The 27,019-nt window shown below is 33.4% G+C and overlaps 1 non-coding gene across 1 annotated transcript; it reads left to right on the top strand.

Annotated features, from left to right (window-relative positions):
* The first annotated feature begins 17,561 nt into the window (after positions 1-17,561).
* Positions 17,562-17,668, top strand: LOC128032778 (small nucleolar RNA R71). The gene has a single exon (XR_008189098.1). It is a non-coding gene; the product is annotated as a small nucleolar RNA R71 (small nucleolar RNA).
* Positions 17,669-27,019: the final 9,351 nt, after the last annotated feature.

Raw genomic sequence — 27,019 nt, 5'->3', positions numbered from 1 at the left:
GAAGGGATTGAGTGGGTCGTTTGCCAATATTTTTCGATGTGGTTTACGACACAAGGTAGGGTGATATAAGTTGAATCCTTTCACATATCCAAGTTAGGTTACTGGTGGCATGAATGACTTTTTGTGCTCGAGATTTAGACCGGAGGAGATTGTAGCAACCCTCCATAATATGAGTCCTACTAAGGTGTCGGGTGACAATGGTATGCCTACTATTTTTTATAAAAAAATATTGGAATATTATTAGTGATAAGGTTAGTAAATTTTGCAAAGACATGCTAAATGATGGGTTGCCTATGTCTGATATAAATCAAACCAACACTGTACTTATGTCACACCTGGTTTTCTTCTAAGTCCTAGAATTTCAAGAAAGTTAAGATTTAATTGTATTGATTGGCTAATTGACGAGCTTCACGTAAAAATTTAGAAATTTTAGTGGCTAAATAGTGATTAGTTGGATCTCAATTCTGGTTTAGTTAGATTGGAACCAAATATGTCTCTAGTGGGAGAAAAAATAATTAAGAATGATTTGCAAAAATGTACTAAGTAGACCATGCAAGCTTTGGCTATAAATATTTGTGGGTGGAGAGGAAAAATTTCTCTTGAAATTAGCTAGTAATCCTTCTCGTCTAAAATGTCTTCTTCTGTTGCTCCGAAGAATAAGAGGAGGTTTGAGAAAGTTCTATATGAGGTGGTAAATGTGAGGTTTGAAGTCTGGGAAGCTGAGAATTCGATAAACTGGTAAGCCTTAAGCATTCCTAAACTTATGGATTAGAGGAAAGAGAAGTAAGAATTCTCGAAATTTTTTTTGTATAATTATGGATTCTAGGTTTTTAAGGTGTGTATACCTTCAAGTTAACTGATAAATGATTGTTATGCTTAGTTTCCAGGATAAAGAGGCTCTAGCATTTGCACATGATAAGCTCTCAGGGATAAAGGAAGCAAGGTGAGTCTCTGCACCTGACTTTTGGGTGATTGTTGATGTTGTGTTACTTGCTTGAACCACATCTATGTCTACTTTGAGTTGTGTATAGAACCTTGGTCGTGTAAGAACATGAAAGATAAGTAAGTTGTGTATGCATATGGTGTAAGTGTATTTTTTGAATGTTGTATGGTTGCGAATTGATGAATAGATGCATGATGAAATGTATGTGATAGTAATTAGCACAATGAATTGTATGGAATAAAGGAATATAGTGTATGCGAAGTACGTAGGTATTTTACCTTAACGAGGTAGATGAAGTCAGGAATAAATAGCAGAATGAACGAATGGGCGGATTGATAAAGGACGACAAGGGAGCCTGACAGTGTTGTGGAATGTTATCGACTAGCTCGCTAGAGCAACAATGTGACGATAGTCTTTCGACATTATGGAGCACCACCGCAATGGTGGTAAGTTCCTTTGGGGTAACACTCAAAAGAGGTTCAAGATGTAAGAGCATAGCTCGACTAGGGCAACTCATAAAGTCCACTAGGGCATTAAACATGAGGTTACAAGGTGTAAAACTATAGCTTAACTATGGCAATATATAAATGTCTGCCAGGACAGCGAACCAGGAAGCTAACATGATGAGGAAGAGAAAATTGTGGTATGACTCACACGGTGAATAGTATGACTAGTTGAATACGACGTATCTGAGATCACAGGTAAATGGGATAGTCAAGAATCTACCAGTTTGTGTACGTTCCTCAACGATGATGAAGAGTTAGTTGGGAAAACTAGGTAGAGGTATGAAATATCTGAGGGTAGGAGTCCGCAAGTTGTGGCTAATATACCAAAATTGGTGATGATAATGAGAGGCTCAAGTGGAACCTAAGTCTAAAGATCTCAGGTAAAAAGGGCATCCAAAGACATGTAAGTTTATCGAGGTTTACTCAAAGATAATGATCGCTTAAGCAATCTGATTGCTAGAGTCTATTAGGAATCAACAGAGATGAAGAATGTTTGACCAAGACTATGTAACGCCAGATAGACCATATGGAGCTAGTAGAAGAAGAAGCCGTCCAAGGGCTATCTTGGGCAGACCGTCCGTCGGCAGGTAACAGAGGGTAAGGATCGATAGGAACAATCTATTAAACTCAATTTTTTGGAATATTGGGAACAAGGTGAACTAGTAGCTTAGGGATAGATTGTAAAGTACGAACCTACTAGGTTGATAGGGAATCTATTCAATTAGCTTGTCAACATGTTTAGTATTGAGAGTTTGGATTGGAGGAAGTGTTAAGGTGGAAAATCCTAAGTTTATTCTAATATTGGATAAACAGATCAGAGTAAGGATCCAAATTTAAAAAGAACACAAATGGAAGGCAGCCATTGGTAGGCAACGAAGTTTACATCCAAGTGTAGGGATAACTATGATAGTTAAGCTTGTTAAGGTACAAAGGAAATTAGAATGAGGCAGAATCAGGCCAATACCATAAAGAACCATTATTGTAAGGAACATGCTTATGTCTAATATAGAGAATAAGTCTGCCAGCGGAGAGTTACAAAAAAAGGGCAAAGCATCGACCATGTCTGTGAAATCTATGAAAGGCCAAAGATAAACAAGGAGTTTGAAATCACTACTTTAAATTTTATTCTTGAAGACTTTGAGATATTATTGTTGCTTTATTTCACAGAATCTCAGTAAGTTCATCTAAACTTACGATTGTACTACCTTGGATGTAGGATCAAAATTATCATAGATGTTGTGGGAAAGTACCAAGCCAAACACCGCCATCTTGTATAGAAGGGCGTGGTAGCTGTATCATGCGTATAGAGGGGCACTTCTAGAGGCTACACCTCGGGGATTAAGATGGAAGTAGTCATTTGAAGCTTTAATTTTAAAATTATAAAGAGTCGTTTGGATCAAAGTTATAATAATTTACCACTAATTCTTACGAGATTTAATAATAGATAAATTTATTTTAAATTTAATTTGACTTGATTAATCGTGTAAGTAAAGAAGATCCAGAGATAGTTAAATTAATTTGGTTAGTGTAACATTTGGTACTCAGACTTGGCAATTGAGTCGAGTATTGGGCATTACAAATTTAGTGCTATTAGAGTTTTGGTTTAGCCAATCCTCTGGTCATGAGAAATTAAGAAATAGCCCCTATAGGCATGTTATGATAGGTATGGCTTAGCCCTTCAAGTTATTAATAAGATTAATGTGTGTTATGTAATTGGATGCAATTGTGTAAATTTTTGAGGTCGGCATTGGGTGTACTATAGCAGAAGAGAAGATAGTGATGCAAAATGTGAAAAATGAAGAAAGAGAATAAAGGTAATCTTCATTAAATATAGAGAGAATTTTTACAATATACATGAATATTTCAATTCTCCCTTGGAGTAGACTCTTCCAGACACTTAGGGTTAAATGCTTCCAATTTATAAGCATGGAAGAGTTCTCTAGATTCCCTCCACTCCTTCTGAAATCCCTCCGAGCTAGCTCTCAAAGGGTTGTAAACGTCAAAGCCAAGGTTCGTATTGGTAAATTGGCTCATGGAACTGAAGTTTACTTGACTTAAGTCAAGGGAACCTATGATGACCTGTGCATGTAGGATCAGGTTAGCCCTTAACTTAGGTAGAAAATCCTGAATGCCTTGTTGGGTGTTCGCCTTATACTTCTCCAGGGCCTCATCATTCTCCTTCTGAATGCGTTCCATATCGGAAAGGTGTTACTTCTCGAGGGTCTCTACCTGGTGAACCTTCTCCTTTAAATCCTTTGCTCGAGTCTCTAAGGACTAATATTTGGTCTCCCAGGCAAGGACAGACTTAGTGAGCTTAACAATTTTTTGGACAGAAGCTTCATGTGCTTGGCGGAACTAGGTAAGAGACAATTCACCAGAGAGGAGAGCCCTTTTAGACTCAGCCCGCTTGGCTTTAGTTTCAGTACAAGCTTTCTCGAGGGCCCAACTTGCGAGGCCACACTCTGCTGATAACATGAGAAGGAACCTGCAAGCTCGAGCAGAGTGGTCTTATGAACACCAGAAGAAGGGGAGGAAGGATGAACGAACTCCTTCAATTCCTGGTACAACTCCTTGTCTTTTTTCATTGAAAAACAAAGGGATAAAAAGGATACTGGCCTGCATCGATTTGTTTCTATTAGGAGAATAAGGTTTGGACCTCTCTTGAAGAGGGAGTATAATAGAGGACGCCAATTGGGGAAGTATGAGGAGCTTGGCGGTGAGCGTTAGAGTTCTTGGGAAGGGGAGTTGAGGTGGTAGTAGGAGGGTCTGCAGCATTGGCAGACTCAACAAGAGGATCGGGAAGGACTGAAGGAAGAAACAAAGGATGTGTTTGAGAGTCGGATGCTAGGAATGTTGCCATGAGCACTAAAGGAGGAACAGAGGATTCACCCTCAAGATAGATAGTTTGCTTGCCAGGTCTGTGGCAGGACAACCTATTGTTGCTGCTCTCCCCGACACTAGAGGACCCCCTTTTAAGTCTCAACCTCTTGCGGCTATTAGTAGTAGCTCGCACTCTTGAATCAACCGCATCCATGGCTTATTGTGCACTTTCAAACAAAACCTCTACATCTATGACTCCAGGCTAGGAATGTAATGACCCGATAGTTAAGGTGCCAAAAAATAAAGTTTGAGACCCTAATTCCATAAAACGAACCCATAAATATTTTTATTTAAATATTTATGAGGTTAGTTAGTAGTAAATTAGATTTGATTAAGTGAATTTTCTGAAATTAAGAGTTATTAAAGTATAAGGACTAAATCACGCAAAGGTTAAAATTTGAATTATAGATTAAAATTAATTAAAAGGATTAAAATAGCAAATATACACTTATTCTTAGTAATGGACGGCATTAATGGTTTATAATGTATATTTTTATATGTTAATCTAATATATATATTTAAGTTATAAAATAATAATGATAATAGTTATTATAATAAAAGAAATAATAAAGAAATAGAAATAGAAATAGAATTGCATGCAAAAATTGAGAAAGAAAAGAAAGGAAGAAAAGAGAAAGAAATGCACGACCATAAGGGTTTAAAGCCTTCCAAGTTCAATTGGTTAGTCAATTTAATCCATTTTCTTGTAATTTTTATATTTTTGGAATCCAGGTGTTTAGAACTACCTGACCCATGTTGAAATTTTAACTTTGATTAAGATTTAAAATGTTTTTATTGTTGAGTAGTTTTAGTATTATGGGCTAAATTGATATATTTTAAGTTAGAAATAGAAAAGAGCTAAATTGTAGAACACATTTTAATTTCAAGTAATAGGGACTAAATTATGAAAATTTTGAAATTTAACGGTATAATTTAAAATAGGAGCTAAATTTAGTTTAAATTGTAATGAGTATGAAAATATAGAATTAAATGTGAAGATTAAAATTAGTCTCGATTTAGGGACTAAAATTGAAATTTAAGCAAATATTGAGTAAAATTTGAAATATTCAATGTATAATTGAATTGTGTAGTATGAATGTGTTTTAATTGTTTTAATTTCGTAGCTAACGTCGTACCATAATCCTCAACTAAAAAAGGGGATGATAAAATCAACATCGAATAGCTCAGAATCCACGGCTTGTGTTTCTATAATCTGAACTAAGTTGTTAATTATTCTATTTTAAATTATTGCATATGGTAAGTAGTTGAGGTGAGTAATTTAGTACCTTGAGATTGAATTGAATTTATAGTTGATTGAATTGGATTGATTTTGTATATATTATGGATGTATTGAGTATTTAGCAATTGAATTGAATATATGTTTAAATGTGATAATATGCAAATATGAGAATTGGATATTAGATGTATTTTTAAGTGATATGGAACCCTATTAACATTTTCGAGCTAAGTCGGATATAGATGGCATGCTATAGGATAGGACGAGTTTAGAGAGTTCTTCGACTTTGAGTTGATGAGGTATTGGGTGCCAATTTACTTCAGTTTAACCGATGAGACATTTGGTGTCAATTTATATAGCGTTGGGAGTCGTTCTTACTTTGGATTTATCCGATGAGGCACTGGGTGCCAAACTGGTGTCTTGGTTGGATCCGTGTATTTGTCTGAGCCCGAGTCGTGTTAATAGGCGAAATTAAATAATAAAGTTTTGTAATTGATATTGAAATGGCAAAGTATGTGAATTGGAAATAAGAAAGTGGATTGAAAATTGAAATGTGAAATGTGGTGTGTTCATAAATGAAATATATGAGTGATGCACTCATCGATTGAATATGAATTGGTTTGTACCTTTATGTAAATGAATTGTTGAATGGTCTATGAAAAGTTATTAATATAGCAAGTGATGTGAATTGAGATATTTGCTAAAACCAAATCAAGTATGAAAACAAGTGAAAATTGAGTACAATATGAAATGATGTAGTAATTTGCATGAAATTGATATGATGATATCTTGTAGTTATATGCTTAGATAATAGTGTGGTTGTATAATTCAATTTAAGCATCCATGTATCATTATGTCTTTAAATGTTCGGATTATAGAAATATCACTGAGTTTTATTCAGCGTGTGGTTTTTCTTTCTGTGCATAGGTTAGGTACTTCTTTTTTGATCGCCGACTCAGCATCCAACAACGATCCCGATCTCAAGTGTAGTGATGTTTACTTTTTGTAATGCCATGTACCTCAGGTGTCTTTGTTGTTATTTATTTTTTTAATGGGATGTAAATTGAGTTATAAGTATAATGTTGGTTTGGTTATATAAGTAAATGTTTGTGTTTGAAGCCATAAGTTTGGTATGTTGTTTTGATCCAAGGCTTGGTATGTGTGTGAACTTTAAACTTATTGTCTTAGGTAGCTATATGTTATGCTAAATTGAGTAATTTTGGCATGCTTAAAATTTTGATTTGAATTATGTATTGTTGATATGTTTTGATGATATAAAATGTGGTACCAATGAGGGAATATTGGTTAGGCACCTAAGATGATTTTTTTGGCATGTTTTGAGTATGTTTGATCGTATTTTGAATAGGTTAAATGACTAGTTTTTCAGTTGCTTAATGCCCAAGCAAGCAGGAAATGATAAACTTGTTGTTTAAGGTACATTTTGGGTCCACACGGTCAGACACACGGGCGTGTGACTTGGCCGTGTGAGACACACTACTTGGTGACACGGCCGTGTCATCTATTGAGTGTTTAGGGTGCAAGTGAACTATCACAAGGCCTAGTACACGGCCATGTAGGGCTATTTTGAGAGTTACACAGCTTGGCACACAGACGTGTGACACGGCCATGTGACCCTACTCAGTGAGTTACATGGGTAGAGACACGGGCTGGGACACAGTTGTGTGTCTCTAGTTCAAATGTTACACGAGTAAGGACACGGGCTGAGACACAGCCATGTGTCCCTATTTCAATTGCTACATGGCCTGAGACACGTGTAACAACCCCATTTTGACCCTAATCGGACATAGTGGTTTTGGGACCACAAATACGAGTCAAAAAATATTTTAATATTATTTTGTGTGTTTATTATGTGTGAATTTGATTGTGTGAAATTTTCGTGTTTAAATTTTATCATTTGAATGACCGATTAAAGAAAATGACTAAATCACGTAAAATGAAAATTTAGGGTTAAATTTAAAAGCACCTAATTGTTGTCTTTTAAAAATGGGGGATTTAAATGGCAATTAGGCCATTTAGATGATAGTGGGCGGCAATGGACAACTTTGTCCTTATATTATATGAAATATAATTTAATTAATAAAGGTTAAATTAGTAAAACAACAAATACTTAATATATGTTAAAATAAAACAAAATTTTAAGCAAAAATCTATCATCTCCTTCCATGGCCGAATATTAACAAAAGAAAAGAAAGAAAAACAAATCTAGGTTTCGGCACAAAACAAGTTTGATTAAGGTATGATTTTGCTTCGGTTTTTGATAATTTTTACGTTTTTGAGATCGTTGCTAAGTTATCTTCAAAGCCCATGTCTTAATTTTTGAATTTGATGATGATTTTGTGTTTTGCCATTGACAGGAGCTTGTGATTTTTGTTATTTGATGATGAAATATTTGTGAAATATTAACATGTTTTGTCTTTGAATTTTTGGTGAATTTGAGAAACTAGGGCTAAATTGTGAAAATAAATTTTTGAGGGACTGAAATATGAAATAAATGAAATGTGTGGACTTGTATGAAGACAAGGAATATTCAGCCCTAGCATGATATGTGTAAATTGTGTATTTTGTGTTTTATACAATAGGGACTAAATTGTAAAAACTGTGAAATATTAGGGGAAAATGGTAATTTGCCCATTTATGTGTTTTTAGATAAAATTGAATAAATTGACGAATAAAAAGATTTAATTTGAATATGTTTAGATCGAGAACCAAAAAAAATGGATTTTGATCGAGGAAAGTCGAAGGTAGCCGATTAGTCGATTTCGTCCATCGATATCCGAGGTAAGTCGATAAGCATTTGAATTTTGTTTAATTCATGAATATATATAATAGATAGATGATAAATTTTGTTTTTGAAAATATTAATATCCTTACCCGAATTTGAATATTGAAATAGGGAGGTATTTGAGTTCGATTCAATTTATAAATAATATATGTAAGTACGTACGAACCCTGGGAATTTCATAGGATTTTCTGATAAGTGTTTTCGTGTAAGACCACGTTTAAGACATTGGCATTGACTTGTACTTTTGTGTAAGACCCTGTCTGGGACAGTGGCATCGATTTGTGATTACATGTAAGACCACGTCTGGGATGTTGGCATTGTACGAGCTTTCTGATTATATGCGTATCCTATTTAATTCCGAACGGTTCAACGGGCAATGTCAAACGTAGACGGATGTGGAAATGAGTTTTATCTATAGGTACGTATTTGTTAAATGAATATATGGAAATAAGGTAAGTTGGTTATTTGAGATTATATATTATAAGTGATTATAAGTTTGAAAATTTTCATGTTTATTATTATATTTAATTCGGCTTTAGTTGATAACTAAGTTGCCAAGGTGAAGGTTTTATACACATATATGTTAAGATATGTTCGGGTTAATAAAAGATATATGTGTTCAAAGTGTAATCAAGTAATGTCTATTACATTTATAAAATAAGTTAATTGCCTTTTATTTTATTAGTTAAATTATTTCTATGTTGTTGACTTACTAAGCTTCGAATAGCTTGCTATGTGTTATTATTTGTTTACTCTGTTTTATAGATTCTTGAAGTCGTTACGAGCTCGGGGATTCGTCAGCAAAACTCATCACACTATCAAATAACTACGGTATTTTATAAGCTGAAATTTATTTTGGGATTAAGGCATGTATAGACTAGCTTTGAAGCTTACTTAATTTGAAAGTATATATGTATTTAAGCCATGCGACTATAGCTTATTTAGCTTGTTTTGTTTGGTTTTGGTTTGAATCATAGGTTATGCATATTTTGATTATGGTTTAGCATTTTATGAATAATATTATATATATGAATGTTAGGTGTGGCTTGTTTGAATTAGTTATAAGGTGAATATATAACATACTTTATAAATGGAAGTGTACTTGTGGATGTTGGAGATGATTTACTTTTGTATTATAGATAGAATAAATGAATGCTTAAATGTTTAAGTGTGCATTGTTTTGGATTTGTGTTTGGACATGAATATGCAAATGGTATGTTTAATTAGTGGGGTTTGATTTTAAATGATAGTATATATATATATATATATATATATATATATATATATATATATAATTGGAAATAAAATGCTTAGTTTATATAGTAATGAAATAAAGACCTTTGGAAGTGATTTAAGTATGAGCAATTATATGTATGCAAATTCGGATTTAGTACAGATTTAAAATAGGTAAGTACATGTGATAATTAAAACTTATATACATATAGTTGAACATATGAAATTCGGTTGAATGATTAGTATGTACATATATTTTTATGCATTTGGGTGATGGATTGATTTTGTTACAAGATGGACTAATTATCGAAAACCTATTTATATATTTTGGGTTGATGCTAAATGAAATATATGTGTGAATCGGCATTAGTAATTATAATGTACTCATATTGTGTAATTTGGTGTTGGTAAATTATAGATTCGGTTATAGTATAAAAGTATTAAGTTATGTTAGTCTCTTAAATCGTTATTCGGGTTGTATGTGTTTGGTTAATTTGTTCATAAATGTTATTCAAGGTTTTGATATGAGGTAATTTGGTATTTGGAAATATAGTATTTATTAATGGAGTAAATTTGAACATATTTGTTTCGAAAATGTATGTGATTTTGAGTTTTAGATTGATGTTTATATTTTATTAGAGAGCGGTGTTTTGTTATAAAAAAAAAAAGAATGGTCTATAATAATAGACATGATTTCTATGTGCTAGCATAATGCAATTATATCATAGAATGAATGGGGTATATATATTTATTTATAATCGAAAATGCCAAGTCCAATTAGTTATGGTATTGAAATGTGGTAATTTAGAAATGGATGATATACAAGTTTAAATGTATATTATTTATAATATTGATTGTTAGGTCCCATAGTAGATTTCGTTTAAGTTGAAATAAAGGATAAATTTATTTAGGTATAATATTAAGCATAAGGATTCATGGAAAATATATTTATTCTTTGATTATCTTAGTAGTTTATTATATTACTATGATAACATATGTGACTTAATATGGTATAAATTGTATTCGGATTTTATATATTATTGTTAATGTCGTATATATATATAAGAACAAATAAAATTTAGTTAATGTAATATGGTTAATGTGGGTGATTTTGTGCATATTTAGAAATTTTATAAAAAAAACTTGAAAATAGACGTTATGTCTAGTAATGCCTCGTAACCCTAATCCGATGACAGATACGAGTTAAGGGTGCTACAACACGGGCGTGTGTCTTAGACGTGTGAGGCACACGAGCTGACCACACAGCCATGTTACCCCTATTTTAAATTTTTTTGTGAATTTTTCCTAGACTTTCCAAATGATTTCAAATTGGTCTCAATTTGTTTCTAAAGTATTTTTAGAGCCTCGAGGGCTCGTTTTAGGTATGTGTATGCTTGAATGGTATTAATTATGTTTTTTATTTTGAACGAAATTAATTATAAATATTCTGATTGTTTGGTAATGCTCGTAACCCTAATTCATGACAGAGAGGAGTTAGGGGTGTTACAAGGAAAGGGGTGTTAGGGGCAAGAGATGAGTAGGACATGCAGGAGGAACAGCAGGGTCATTATTGTTTTCAACTAAGTCTTTACCCAATGACTCGCCCATGAACCCCGAAGTTGAAGAAAACCAGCAACGGGGAGAAACATTGTAGACAGTGTAGAAGAAATCAACGGACTCTCTCTATTTTCTAGCAAAAGCCCAAGCTAACATCAGCCCCAAACAGCCACGCCTCTTCAACAAACTGAACCATTTTGTGAGTCACGCTAAGATAATGGTCTAAAGCTTGCCAACCACTTGTGCTACCATGATTTCTATGTCCAAGGGCTAGGGTTGGCGGCAAGTAGAATGACTAAGAATTGACCACTTTGTGGGAAAATCAAAATCGTTGAAATGTTTGCTTTTCACCAAAATAAATTTATTGCCCTTCATCGTCCTAGGTCACACAGAGAACCCTTAAGGTAATCACCTTCCTTTAGTTTTTTTCTATATGATTCCATAGCTCAGCTATGGTCTTACACAATATGGTCCCATGTCCATGGAATCTCTTTTAGAGATTTATATTGGAGATCGTGTTTTTAGTCCTGACGGACCCCTTTAGACGACTCTAAGGAGATAGACATAGACTTATCATGCTTAGACCCAGTCTCATCAAAACATTTCGAATAGTATACAACTAAGATGCATATACATAATTTAGGCATCCAGGTGCAACCATACTTCACACCGACTTACTTGAACTCAACATATCTATACTAAGTATGCATATCATTCTCAACAAACATTAGCATGCTTATAGACTTACTTCAATAACAACATACGGGGTCACATATATAGCATATTGTAACCTTAAGGATCACAGCATCATCTTTCAGCCACTCTCTTACAGATTTAACAATACCATCATCATGTAAACAAGAATCAGCATAGAGACTTACTGACCGCCTCTAGACGTACCAACGTCTAAAGTGTGAATACTAAAATTAAAGATATGGATTTTTGGTGATGTTCGTAAGTATATGGGTTAGGTTGTAATATAGTTTTTACAAAAAAGTAGGTGAGTACTCTAAAGATCGTACCCAAGGGAGGCGAGTACTAAATTAACTTTAACCTAAACGCAAATAAATCTAATTAGTACATTAAATAATTTATATTACGACTAAACATAGGGAAAAGATTTTTGGATTTTTATAATAATGAAAATAATAGTAGCAAAAATAAAGTGAACTTTGGTGAAAGAGTTCTAACTTAATCAAATCTAAGCATAGGTGATTAGCTCGCTTCGGTGATTATAATTAATTCCTATTTCGGGTTTCTACTCAATCAACTAGTCATTACCCTAGCACGATCTCTCGATCTTCCACTAAACTATTGAGTTAGCAAGAACTACTTATCTCTCGACCTCACAATCCAGACTGGTTTGGGGATAAGGTGTTAATGGATAGGCCATACTAATTTTGGGTTCATTCTCACTTAAATAACTTCCTAGGATCGTCAAGCCTAGGGTTTAAGTTCTTCCTCTCCCAAACAGTTGATCCGCTAAGAAAACCCTACAGAGTAATCATTCAATCACACCTCCACTCACTAATACCCATAAGAGGAATAGTTCCTCATAGATGTCATGAACACAATAAACTTGATGATAAAGATAAACATAAATAACAAATCAAGAGAAAGGTTTAAGAAAATCCTAAATTGTATTGATTAAAGCATAAAATCCACAATAGTTTAATCATGTTTACAACTTACGTTCTCCGAAGAACATAAATAGTAATAAACTGAAATAAACCTAAAGCTTAAAATAAAGGAAAAACTTAAAACTAAAATTACAAAGAAAATCTCAAAGTATCCAAAATATCCCCTAAAGAAGTGTTTTAAGAGCCTATTTATAGATTTAGGGTTGTCGTTGTCCTCAAACCTAGATCAATTGACATTCTCATATTTAATTTCCATTGGGTAAACCAAAACGCCCCTGTCTTGTAAGTGTTTCCTATATAAGGTCAATATCGCGACACCCTAGTACCTGTGTCGCGACACCTAATGCAGTATGCATGGTTTAGGGGTAACTTTAGGGGTGTGTTGTGACATCCCATGGTTGTGTAATGACACAAAAGACAGTATCGCAATTCTAGCATTCTACTCCCTATGTTGCGACATTAAACTCCCCGTGTACTTACTAAGTATATTAACTCACTTTTTTGCTTCATTCGACCCCAAGGTGAATAAAAGGCTCAAAATACACTTTTATTAAATTTAAACTAAAATATAAAAACTTAACTAAAACATACATAATTAAAGTGTTTTTATTCAAGCTCTACAAGTATGAGAACTAGTTTAATCTGCTACAACGAATTACAGCAGATCAAACTCCCTCACACTTAAGTCATTGTTTGTCCTCAAGCAAACCAAAATAAAAATAGAAAAGTAAATGACGACCCTTAAGCAGGTAGATTACAAAGATTGGTTTCGACGTACATAGCTAGGTATTTTCATATTTACACATAATCTCGACATGATATATAAATGACTTACCGCTTTTAATATCAAACACCTTACTTTAGTATATTACAAAGTATACAAACATTAAGGTTTTCAAACACATGAGTCCATTAATAAATTATACAAGTAATTTTATTATCCTATCATACTATAAACAATCATTAATACAATTACTTGATATGATGTTAATTCATAAATAAGTCTACCTAGATCAAATATGGGTTGTCGGCTTGTAACGTTCTGAGGCTTATGATAGGTATGAGATTCAGGAACAAGAAGCATCAAAATGGTTTCAAGCATGAAAATATTTTGGCACATCATTTTCTCCCCTATTCTTCCCCTTAGTAGCCCTTACCCACTCACCGCCTTATTTATCATTCTCTCACCTTCCTTATTCCTCCACATAGGAAGTCACAACATAATACAACAACTACGGCTAGCTGACGAGTTTTGGTGCACTTACTAAATGATTTTTCTACTTTTGAGACTTTGTCACCTTTTTTCCTTTTCCATTCATCTCACTCATAAATATTTTTACTTTTAAGTACTTTTTCTACTCGTTTTTCTTACTTTTGTCAATTTTTCTTTTGTTGCACATATTAGCTAACCTATAATCAATATATCAGGCTGATCCTTCTTATTTCACTCTATTTTTACAAAATCTGTCATGATGTATCTACTTAACCCTCAATACGTATGGTCAGACGTCTATAGTCGTGCAATTTAGGACCAAAGAAAAAGGGTAAATACAAATTAACAATTTTGGCTATGAAGGTTCTTCAATAATTATTTTCTGGCTCAAATATAAGTATTAAGGATGAATAAATAGGGTTAACCTTTTGGCTCATGTTGTATACCAAATAATATCTTAGGTCATCCCTAAGTATCTCAATATTCACAAATTTAATCAATCAAACAATCACAAATTTAACAGTTTAGCATACATAATAGCATTCTCGTTTCCTATATTCTTTATATCATTCAAGATATTCAATTGCTCAATACCTATTTACGATTGTAATATATAGAACTTAGTAGTCCGATAATCAAAAATTTGAAACCATTCACTATCATGCCAAGTTTATAGTAAATACAATCAACATATATACATGTTCCTAACCAATCACTAGTATTTCTACAAGCTCAATTACAATTTGACAATAACAAAAAAAGAAAAGCATAAAAAAACAAATTTCCTATGTTACCCCCCATACACTTTAGATAGTACATTGCCCCTAATGTAAAACCCTAAATAGATAAGGAAAGAAGTTACCCGATATATCATGACATTGCAATGGTCAAATGGTGGGTGATTCCATCATTGTTCTTTGTAAGTTTGAAAATGTAGTGCTCCTTTTATGTAAAGTTCCTAAATAAAAAACTTGAAACCAAAAACAAAGAAAATATAAAAACCTACTGTTAATCTACTCCTACAACGATAAAAATTAAAATTATCCAAGAGTAATTACAATCCAGTAATAAAATTTAAAAATTCAATTTAATCATCCTCCTCTTCCTCAAAGTCCATGTCATCTCCTTCATTTTCTCCTTATTCATCCTCACTATCTTCTCTTTCCTCTCTCCTTTGCACTTTCTCATCATGATTAGTCTGCATTGGGCCAAACAGGTCCAATGAATAATTAGGTATTCTCATGTTGTTCCCTCATGCAAATTCTTGAAGGACCGGCCTGTTTCTTGCATCCATCGTATCATCTCATCTATTTTTGCACTACCGTTCTTGCCCCTTTCTTGTCTAGTTGTCGATTTTACTTTCTGTTTGAATGACGTTTGGACATCCATCTTTTCTTTTCTCCTTTAGTTCCAATCTGTAATTTGTTTTCAGTTTAGCTCTACATACTGAGTGTACATCAAGTCGCTTATCAAGCTCTTTGTTGGGAGCATAAATTGTTCATTTTCTTCCATTGAAACTTCTACACTTTTGCAAATTGTTGTCATGAGGTGGGGAAAGAAAATCTCGACATTGGCCACTCATAGAATGCTTCATACTTTGATGGATCCATTGTCGTATGCATATCTACCTCTTCTTGGTTAATGTTTTTGAATTCCTTGTGAAAGCTTTGTTCCTTGTGGATGTTGCTCCTTTCCACCTGCACTTTGTTGCACCCAAAATGAAAACACAAAATATAGTAGAAAATAAAGTTTAGGGTTTAAGTTTCATGAGAGATTTTTGAAAGGTTTTATGATTAAGGTTAAAGATACTTTAAAAGTGATTTAGGATTTAAACTTGTAGGGTTTTTAATGTTGAAATCAAGTTAAAATTAGGTTAAAGCTGACAGGTTGCATGATCGGGATGGATCGATCCTATAGAAAATTACATCGATGTCGTGAAACAGGGGTTCTGTGTCGCGACACCCCTGCCAGTTTCTCGATGTCACGACATTGAGGTTCGATGTCATGACACACTCTAAAATTTTTGAGTCCTGAGGTATTTTACCTACTGTATCGTGACACAGAGGTGCCGTGTCATTTCATTTGCTCAATTTCTTTGAATCTGTGAACGGTGTTACTACACGAAAGTTCCATGTTGCAACACTGACTCTATTTTAGCCCCGGTTCTCAACTTTCAAAGTGTTTTGAATCTTATTAAAAAAACTTAAATAAAAATTAAAATCAAATCTACCGGTTAGTTAAAATAAAAATATATACATAAAGTTAAAATTCAATTCAGAAATGTCAAGTCTTGCTACCGGATTCATCCGTTAGCTCGAGCAATGTACACATGGATGCTCTCCATGTTATTTTCTTATCGATGTTCGTCTAACATCTATATGCCACTCCACCTTCCTCCACTTGTCTTGTTCTTTAAACTTTGTTTTTCTACCTGCACTAATCACAGAAAACACTTCCCCTGCCTTAGGGTAATTAGGGATTTTTATAGATATTTCAAAGCATTGTTTCCTTAGTTTTTCCCTATGTTCTTCATTCTGTCAGTGACTACATTTAAAGATTTCGATTTCACCATTGATTCTCATTGTTAACTCATTATATTCTGGGTCAATGGTGGACCTCGATGTTGCAAAAAATGGTCTACCCAACAAAATGGGTATTTCATGATCCTCTTCATAATCTAGAATAACAAAATCAACCAAGATGATAAAGCTCCTTACCTTAACCAACACATCTTCAAGTACTCCTTTAAGTCATATTGAAGATTTTTCGCCTAGTTGTAGTGTATTTACTTTTTTTTTAGCTCCTCTAGCCCAATAATTTCATAAATAGATAACAGCATTGAATTAATACTAGCTCCTAAATCACATAGTGCCTTACTGAAGTGAATATCCCCTATCTCAATTGGTATTATAAAAATACTCGAGTCTTTTAGTTTTTGGGGTATTTGTTTGGATATAATCGCACTACATGAGGCACTTATGCTAACTTGCTCTCCTATTTTTATTTTTCTACGCCTAGACATAATTTCTTTTAAATACTTGGTGTATTTAGTAACTTTTTTTAATTAAGTCAATTAGAGGAAAGTTAGCATTCGGGGATTTAAATAAGTTTAGAAAAGTTACAAATTCTGCATCATCCTGTCTTTGTTTTTCTTCTAATTGTGAAGGGAATGGTTCCTTTGCTAATGTAGGTTCCTTTATTGGCTCTTCCTCCGACTCAAATATCGGTACGACTGCTTCTTCTCGTTCTGGATACTTCTCAGCTTCCTTGGAATTCTCTTGAAGATCCTCAGAATCCTTTTTATTCTTCTCTTGAGCTAGTTTTTCTAAGCTACTCAGTACTTTACCCGAACGGTGTGTAATTTCCTTCACATACTCCTTCCCTTCTCTCCGAAGATTATTTTCTGTGTTGTTTGAGCTTCCAGTGCCAATTTTTCTTTTGATGTCTCCCATCATACTCATCAATTGGCTCATCTGATCATCTATCTAATCCTGAACGTATGTGTGCATTCAACCCGTTATAGAACATCTGCAGCCTCAACCACTTGGTAATCCATGATGTGAGCATTTTTGTATTAGCATTTTAAAACAGACCCAAGCTTCATGAAAGCTCTCTCCTTCTAACTATTTAAATATCGTGATCTCCTTCCTTAGTTGGACTGTTTTGCTAATAGGAAAGAACTTTTGTAGAAATTTCTCCGTGAGTTTATTCCATGTCATGATAGATCCTGGTGCCTATGGGTCTAACCAAGTAAACGTGTTATCAATTAAGGAGAAATGGAAGAACCGAAGATGAATAGCATCATCAGTGACCATATTATATTTAAACATATCACAAAGCTAAAAGAGTCAGTTTAGGTGCTGATTTGGGTCATCCATCATTGTACCTCTAAACTGTAAAATATTTTGGATCATCTAGGTCATGGTTGGTTTTATCTCAAAATTATCAGTCATGATGGCTGGCCTTATCATGCTTCCCTAAACCATCTCTGGATAGGGTCGCATAGTTCCTTAGGGTTTTTTCATTTCGCGCCATATTTATGTTTGTTAGTAACTGTAGTGGTTGCGGTGGATCTTGTGGGTTAGTTTCATTAGTCTCATTAAATAGCAGGTTATCTCGCGATAGATTACCTGTAGAAGTTGGTTGATTCTATATCTATTGTTGTTGTATTTGTTGTCGATGATTCTTACGAATTATTCTCTTTGGATCAGTGGTTGGCTCTATAAGTATACCCCTACTGCGAGTCATACATTGAAACAAAAAAGAAATTAAAAGATGTTAGTAAAAATAAATTAACAATCGTATCTATAATTTAGATATTTCCTAATTATTCTATTAAAAGACAAAAATTAAAATCAACTTAGTAGTGTTGCATCCCCAGCAACAGCGTTAACAACTTGACCGCCTCAGGACGTACCAATGTCCAGAGTGTGAATACTGAAATTAAAGATATGGATTTGAGGCGGTGTCTATAAGTATGCAATATAGTTTTTACAACGAAGTAGGTGAGTACTTCGATGATCGTTCCCGAGGGAGGCAAGTACTAAATTAACTTTAACCTAAACACAAATAAATCTAATTAATATTTTAAATAAATTATATTACGACTAAAAATAAGGGAAAGTTTTTTTGATTTTTATAATAATGAAAACAACATTATCAAAAATAAAGTGAACTTTGGTGAAAGAGTTCTAACTTAATCAAATTGAAGCATATGTGTTTAGCTGGCTTCGGTGATCATAACTAATTCCTATTTCGGGTTTCTACTCAATCAACTAGTCATTACCCTAGCAGGATCTCTCGATCTTCCACTAAACTAATGAGTCGGTAACAGCTACTTACCTTTCAACCTCACACTCCTAGAATTGACTAAACATGTAGTTCCGATACCACTAAATGTAGCACTTATTTTCAAATAAACATGAATCATACAATCATAATCCAATCAATGGATAATTACCAAATATAATTTTTCTCGGCCTTATATGAGTTTACGTAAGCTCTGGTCTCAACCTAGAATTTAAATAGAACCAATTTGCAACATTTCTAATATTAAAAATCAATTATTGTTAGAGTATGCCCAAAGACCAATCATGAGATAGTTGTAATTACATATTCATTTTATCTCGTTATTAATATAAGGCATTGCCATTGTTATTTTAGTTTCTTTTATTGTGTATATAAATCAATTGATCAATAATATAGTCCTATGGTTATTCTGAAAAGGTCCTTAATACATAATCAAGTATTATTGTGGGCTTTGACAATAATAATGCATTAAGACTCATGTGTAGTTGATTGATGAAGAAGTGTCGTAATTGACATAGAGATGTCAAAATCAATACATGAGCATGTGTTAGAGAACAACATACTGGACTGACCCGCCATGAGTATGTTTCTTGGATTATTATGTAATAGTCACAAATATTACTCATAGTGATAACTATGTATATGATCATATGAGATCATCATTGTCCCAACATCGTGAGCTATATATTTTAATATAGTCAAATGTAGTTGAGCTATAAAGGCTGATGTTAGATATACCATAATCCATGTAGTGGGATATGATAGATCAAGATAGGATTTATCCCTCCTACATAGTGGGAGTAATATCTTGGGTCACTTGATGAAGTAAAACTAGAAATGCATGGCCATGCTCAAATAAGTTGATATGAGATATAACACTTATTTATTTAACATAGTCTACTAGAAATATCAAGAAATATGATATTGGACTTTATAAGTGTGACTATACCATAACTTGTGTTCAATCTGGATATAAAAGATAAAAGGACATGATACATGAAAATTTTATCACAGAAAGATTATGTCGAATCACGACTTCTTGTAACTTGGGCAGCAATGATGCATTGCTAGATGCCATTCTTTGCTTGTAGCATTATAAATGTTCTAGTGTTACTACTGACATTATAAGAACCAATAGGGTCACACCCTACGGTTAAAGCGAACATACTTCACACTAATAGAATGGGCGTATACCCACCTACATAAATATATGGCAGATTTTTACTGTTGGTAGGTAAGTATCACCTGGCAGACAGTATCGCCTGGTGAACACTATTACCTAGCGGATATGATTCGCAACTTTTTTTCCAAAGTTAATATTTATGCAAGTTAGTATTCTTTTAGAAAGAATACAATTTCAATATCTTCCATTATTTTCTCTGAAAAGTAAAAGGGGAATTATTTCATTTTTAATATACATGACTTTAAAAAAAGGAAAACAATCCTGGATTAAGCTGAAAGGGTTAAAAAATTAAAATTAGGTCTAGCAGCCAATTTTTTTAGGGCTTTCTAAAAAATCAAAGATTTTTATTGCTCGTTCTTGACTAGGTGGCCTACGTAGAGGTTTAGACATTTTTATTGTAGCTTGGATTAACATCGTTCAAAGGGATCAAACCAACAGCCTTATTTGCCAGTTTTTAGATTTAAAAAGGTATATTTTCAACCCTATTTTAACCCGACTCGTTTCTCGTACATGTATCCACAGTTGATGATCGTCGGAATAATTTTTTTACTACACCACGAGGCGTACCGACAATCCAATAGTGGTATCAGAATCACTTGTAAAATATGGTTTCAAGATTAAATTTATTAGTTGATGTGATTGTATGAAATACATGATGTTTGGTTTGTTCTAATCAATATGTTATATATATATATGATACATGTAATATGTTTAATAAACCTATGTGATTATATGTTTGTCTTAATCACTAATTAAATGCTAATCATTATTTTTATGTCTATTGAGTTTTATATATAATTTGTTAAGTGTTAAGAGATATGCCTTGAGGCAATGGAGTTTATGTTATTTGTAGTTAATAGTTAACTTGCTGAAAACATACGAAAATTTGGAACAAAACTTGTTCCAGAATGAAAAATTATAGATCTAAAGTTTGAGAATATTTTATTTTTGAAAAATATTCGATTTTTGATAAAAAATTCAATTAATGATGTTTTTCCCACAAATATCTAAGTTCGATTTCTTATTTTCTGCCCCTTGGCCCAGTAAAGGGCTCCACCCCGTGACCCCAGAAGGCCTTTACCCTTTGACCCCTTTGTATAGGCGACATTAATTGTTAGGACAATATTGTAATTCACATTAACAATCGACTGAATAAATATATATTGTTTGCTATGGTTGATATGCACGATGTTTGAAATGCATGGTTATAGCCCGATAGCCCATTTAATTTATAATTTACAAAGGTTCTAATTTTATAAATCGACCTGCATGTTGTGCCTTTCCTTTCTATTTTTCTCTTGTATTTCTTTTCCCATCTTACTCCCTCGTATGTAAAACGAGTTTCTATAATTGTAAATCGTACGAACTACTACAGACTAGAGGAGATGAACTTTAGACTACATAAAGTATGAAAGAAGTTGTGAAGTAACTTACACCCTTAGGAATCCTTTCAGTTCTCTCATTGGCTTGGAAGGGACCACCTTAGTTTTATGGGCTATAACTATTGCATTTATTTACTGCTTTATATTATTCATATTACTGATACAATGAATGATATGCATGTATGTTATAGTATATTGATACAATCAAAATAAATAAATAAATAAAATGGATTAAAGTTGAACATTAATAGTGAGATGAATTTTATTTAAAAAACCCTCAATAAAATATTAAGTTAAGATTGCCTTTCAATATTTACCTTAGTTAAAGTCGCGATCGATACAAAGTGGGTTCTGTTAAAGAAAAGTACTTGTATTTATCTTGGTCAAACGCGAAAAATAAGCAAGTGATATTCATCAGTTATAATATTGGTTAGTAACTTAACTAGGTTACTCTAATAGGATTAGAAACCTAAAGGCAAGAGATTTGAATGATCATGAGATGATTGGAACAAGACTTGTTCACCAAATAAAGAGTTACATATGATGTAATTAGCTAGTGTTTCATACCTAAATATGGATATTTAACTACTAGAAAACTTTAGAGAACAGATTTTTCGAAAACAATATTTGAGGGTTATTAATTTTGAATAAAATAGTGGAAGCATCTTTTAATAAAGTCCTTTAAAATTTTTATAATAAACTTGGTAAATTTACTCATAAACATGTTTTATTACTGTAAATTTATTATGGAAAACAACACAAACTCATTATCATTGTGATCTGTCTTTGAAAAGGACAAGTTGAAGGGCTTGAATTTCCTTGACTGGTTCCGTAACTTGAGGATTGCCCTCAAATAAGAACGAAAATTATATGTCATTAAAGAACTTATTCCTAATAAATCTGCAGTCAATGCCTCTAGAGCTTACCAGGATTCTTATAATAAGCATATTGATGATATGTTAGACATAGGATGTTTAATGCTTGCCACCATAACTCTTGAGCTTCAAAAGCAACATGAGGCTATGGTTACTTATGATATGATCAAGGGCAAGCACATCAAGAGAGGTACAAGAACTCTAAAGCTCTGTTTTGATGAAATATGGTGGAGGGAACTCTTGCGGGAACTCACGTTCTCAAGATGATAGGCTATATTGAAAACCTTGAAAAACTTAGATTCCCTGTAGGTGTGGAATTGGCCACCAATGTTATCCTGCAATCATTTTCAAATAGTTTTAGCCAATTTTTCCTAAATTTTAATATGAATGAAATTAACAAGACTTTGCCACAGTTACTTAGCATGTTACAAATTGTTGAAAGTAACATGAAAAGGGCTGGACCTAAGCCCATTTTGATGGTTTGCAAGGACAAGGGCAAAGGAAAGCTTTATGCAAAGGAAAAGCCTAAGGACAATGGTAAGACCAAACCTAACAAAGAAAAGACTACATTGAAACCTATATGAGGAATTTCTAAGGAAGGAAAATGTTTCCACTGCATAAGATCAGACTTTGGAAGAGGAACTACCCTATCTATCTTGAAGAGGTCAAGAAGGAAAAGCAAAGAGGAGCGTCCACTTCAGGTATTTATGTTATTGATATTAATTTATCAGCATCTATTTCTTGGTTAATTGATATTGGTTGTGGTTCTTATATTTTCACCTCTGTACAAGGACTATAAAGGAGTAGGAATCTGGCTAAAAGAGACGTAGACCTATGAGTTAGAAATGGAGCAAGAGTTACTGCATCAGCTATAGGAACACATATTTTATCATTGCCTAGTAGACTTGATTTATGTTTAGAGGATTGTTATTTTATGTCCAATTTGACTAGAAATATTATTTCAATTTCCTGTTTAAACAAAATTGGTTTTGAGATAATTATTAAGAATAATTATTGTTCATTTTATCTTGATAATATTTTCTATGGTTCGGCACAATTAGTAAATGGCTTCTACATTTTAGATCAAGCTATGCCCATTTATAACATAAATACTAAAAGATTAAGAATAAATGACTCTAATCAAACTTATCTTAGCATTTATGTTTGGGCCATATAAGTGAGAAGCGCATATCAAATCTCCATAAAGATGGATCTTTGGATTCTTTTGTTTTCAAACAAATTGATATATGTGAGTCTTGCTTGTTGGGTAAAATGACTAAAACTCTTTCTAATAGTAAAAGTGAGTGAGCTAGTGATTTGTTAGATTCAATACATAGTGATGTATGTGGACCAATGAACACACAAGCCAATGGAGGTTTTCGATACTTCATCACTTTCACTGATGATTTAAGTATAAATGGGTATATTTATCTTATGCGTCATAAATATGAAGCCCTTGAAAAGTTCAAGGAGTTTAAAAATGAAGTACAAAATCAACTAGGAAAAAGTATTAAGGTTCTTCAATCAAATCGAGGAGAAGAATACTTAAGCTTAGAGTTTGATGAGGTTTTGAAGGAATGCAAGATTGTCTCACAACTTACACCTCCCAGTACTCCACAATGGAATGGAGTTTCTGGAAGGAGAAATGGAACAGTGTTAAACATGGTTCGATCAATGATAAGTCATGTTGATCTTCTTACTTCCTTTTGGGGACAAGCACTTGAGAGTTGACTTTACTCTAGATCGTGTTCCATCTAAATCGGTTCAAAAGACACCATATGAGATGTGGACTGGGAAGCGTCCTAGTATGTCTTTTATGAATATTTTGCGTTGTGAATATTATGTTAAACGTTAGACATTTATAAAGCTCGAACCCAAATCTCAAAATTGCATCTTTGTGGGATATCCTAAGAAAACTAAAGGATATGATTTCTTTTTCCTATTAAGAACAAAGTGTTTGTTGCTCGGACAGGAGTCTTCTTTAAAAGAGAATTTGTCTTTAGAAAGGACGTGGTAAAAAAATTGAACTTGGAGAAATTCAAGAACAAGCAGATCACTAAACTAGAGATTGAATAACAACAGGTTCCACAAGTTGTTGTAGAACAATCAACTATTCTAGAAACATAAATATTGCGAAGATCTTTAAGAGAACGACATGTACCTGAGAGATATGGATTTCTCATTACAATACATGGTGATGTTCTACTTACGGGTCAAGATGAGCCTAGGACTTATCAAAAAGCGGTGGCGAGCCTAGGTTATGAGAAATGGCTTGAAGCCATGAGGTTTGAAATGGATTCTATGTAAAAAAACCAAGTATGGATCTTGGTTGACACACCTAAAGGGGTTTAACCCATAAGGTGCAAATGGGTTTTCAAAAAAAAATCAACATGGATGTTAATGTACAAACATACAAAGGGAGATTAGTCGTTAAAGGTTTTTGACAAGTTCATGGTATAGACTATGAAAAAAGTTTTTCTCCTGTAGCTATATTTAAATCCATCTGGATCTTACTTGCAGTAGCTGCATTTCATGATTATGAAATCTGGCAAATGGACGTCAAAACAACTTTTTTTAATAGAAAACTGGAAGAAAATGTGTAAATGGCACAACTTAAAGGTTTTGTTGATCCGAAAGATTCTGGAAAGATATGAAAGCTATAAGGATCCATTTATGGATTAAAGCAAGCTTCTCGAAGTTGGAATCTTCGTTTTAGTTATGCGATCAAAGAGTTTGGTTTTATTAAAAATTAATATAAGCCTTGTATTTAAAAGAAAGTTAGTGGGAGCACTATTGCATTCTTGGTACTTTATATAAATGACATACTTATCATGGAAAATGACATACCTACCCTACAGTCTATTAAGACTTGGTCAGGAAGTTTTTTCTATAAAGGACTTGGGCAAAGCTACATACGTATTATGAGTCAAAATCTATAAAGATAGATTAAGACGACTCCTAGGCCTAAGCCAAAGTACATACATAGATAAAGTACTAAAAAGGTTCACATGGAAGAATCTAAGAGAGGATTCTTACCTATGAGACATGGTATTTCATTTTCGAAGGAAATGTGTACTTCAACTCCATAAGCGAGAGAACATATGAGAAAGATTCCATATGCTTCGGCTATTGGGTCTGTCATGTATGTCATGCTATGTACTCGTCCAGATGTATTAGATGCCTTAAGCATGAGATGTTGATACCAAGTAGATCCCAGTGAAGGTCATTAGGTCACAGTTAAAAATATCTTCAAGTACTTGAGAAGGATTAATGATACATTCCTTATATATGGAGGTGAGGAAAAGCTAAGTGTAAATGGTTACACTGATGTTAGCTTCCAAACCGATAAGGATGATTCATGATCGTAATTAGTTTTTGTGTTTTGCCTTAACGATGATGCTGTGAACTGGAAAAGTTCAAAGCAAGATATAATAGCTTATTCTACAACTGAGGCCGAGTACATTGCAGCTAGTGAAGCTGTAAAAGAGGCTATTTGGATCAAAAAGTTCATATCTAAACTAGGGTTGTGCCTACCATATCAGATGTTATAGAACTTCATTGTGATAATAATGGAGTCATTAAATAGGCAAAGGAACCCAGATCTCACCAGCGATCCAGAAACTTACTTAGGAGCTTTGATCTCGTTCGAGAAATCATTTATTGACGAGATGTGGAAATATGAAAAGTATCAACAGATGAAAACATCGTTGATCTACTGATGAAGCCTCTGACACGGTAGAAGCATGATCGTTACACTAAGTCACTGGGTATAAGATATATGACTGATTGGCCTTAGTGCTAGTGTGAGAATGTTAGAGTATGCCCAAAGACCAATCATGGGATAGTTGTAATTACATACTCATTTTACCTCGTTATTAATATATGGCATTGTCATTGTTATTTCAATTTCTTTTTCTGTGTATATGAATAAACTGATTAATAATATAGTCCTAAGAATAATATGATTATTCTTAAAAGCTCCTTAGTTAAGTACTATTGTAGGCTTGGACAATAATAATGCATTGAGACTAATGTGTAGTTGATTGATGACAAAGTGTCGTAATTGACATAGGGATGTCAAAATCAATACATGAGTATGTGTTAGAGAACAACATACTGGACTGACCCACCATGAGTATGTTTCTTGGATTATTATGTAATAGTCACAAAAATTACTCATAGTGATAACTATGTATATGATCCTCAAACTTGATATCATCATTGTCCCAACATTGTGAGTTGTATATTTTGATATAGTCAAATGTCTATCGTAACAGGTTGAACTATAAAGGTTGATGTTGAATATACCACAATCCATGTAGTGGGATATGATTGGTCAAGATATGATTTATCTCTATTACATAATGTGAGTAATGTAACACCCCAAACCCAACTGAGAAGATCCAACCCGAATTCGACATGCCATATTAGCAGCAGAAGTGACTCTCCGTTAACTCCCAACCTAACCTCCAACACACCACTTATACGTAGCACGTGAACATAGTGTTAATCTTTAACAAAGCAGTGGAAAACCATACAATCATAAAACACAAGGGTTCGTATGCAAAATAAATCAGAGTACCTAATCATATGAAACAATAATTCCATACACTTAGAAATATTTACATGCTCACACTATGCTTAAGCACTTCGTATAACATTCAGACATAGCTCACATACCTTGTTATCACAAGAGTTCACAGACCAACAAACAAACATAGGTTCGTAGTTTAATATAGGCTTGCATAAAAACATGAG

The sequence above is a fragment of the Gossypium raimondii genome, chromosome 1, assembly GCF_025698545.1.
Source record: "Gossypium raimondii isolate GPD5lz chromosome 1, ASM2569854v1, whole genome shotgun sequence".
NCBI lineage: Eukaryota > Viridiplantae > Streptophyta > Magnoliopsida > Malvales > Malvaceae > Gossypium > Gossypium raimondii.
This window is presented reverse-complemented; position numbering and strand designations above follow the sequence as displayed.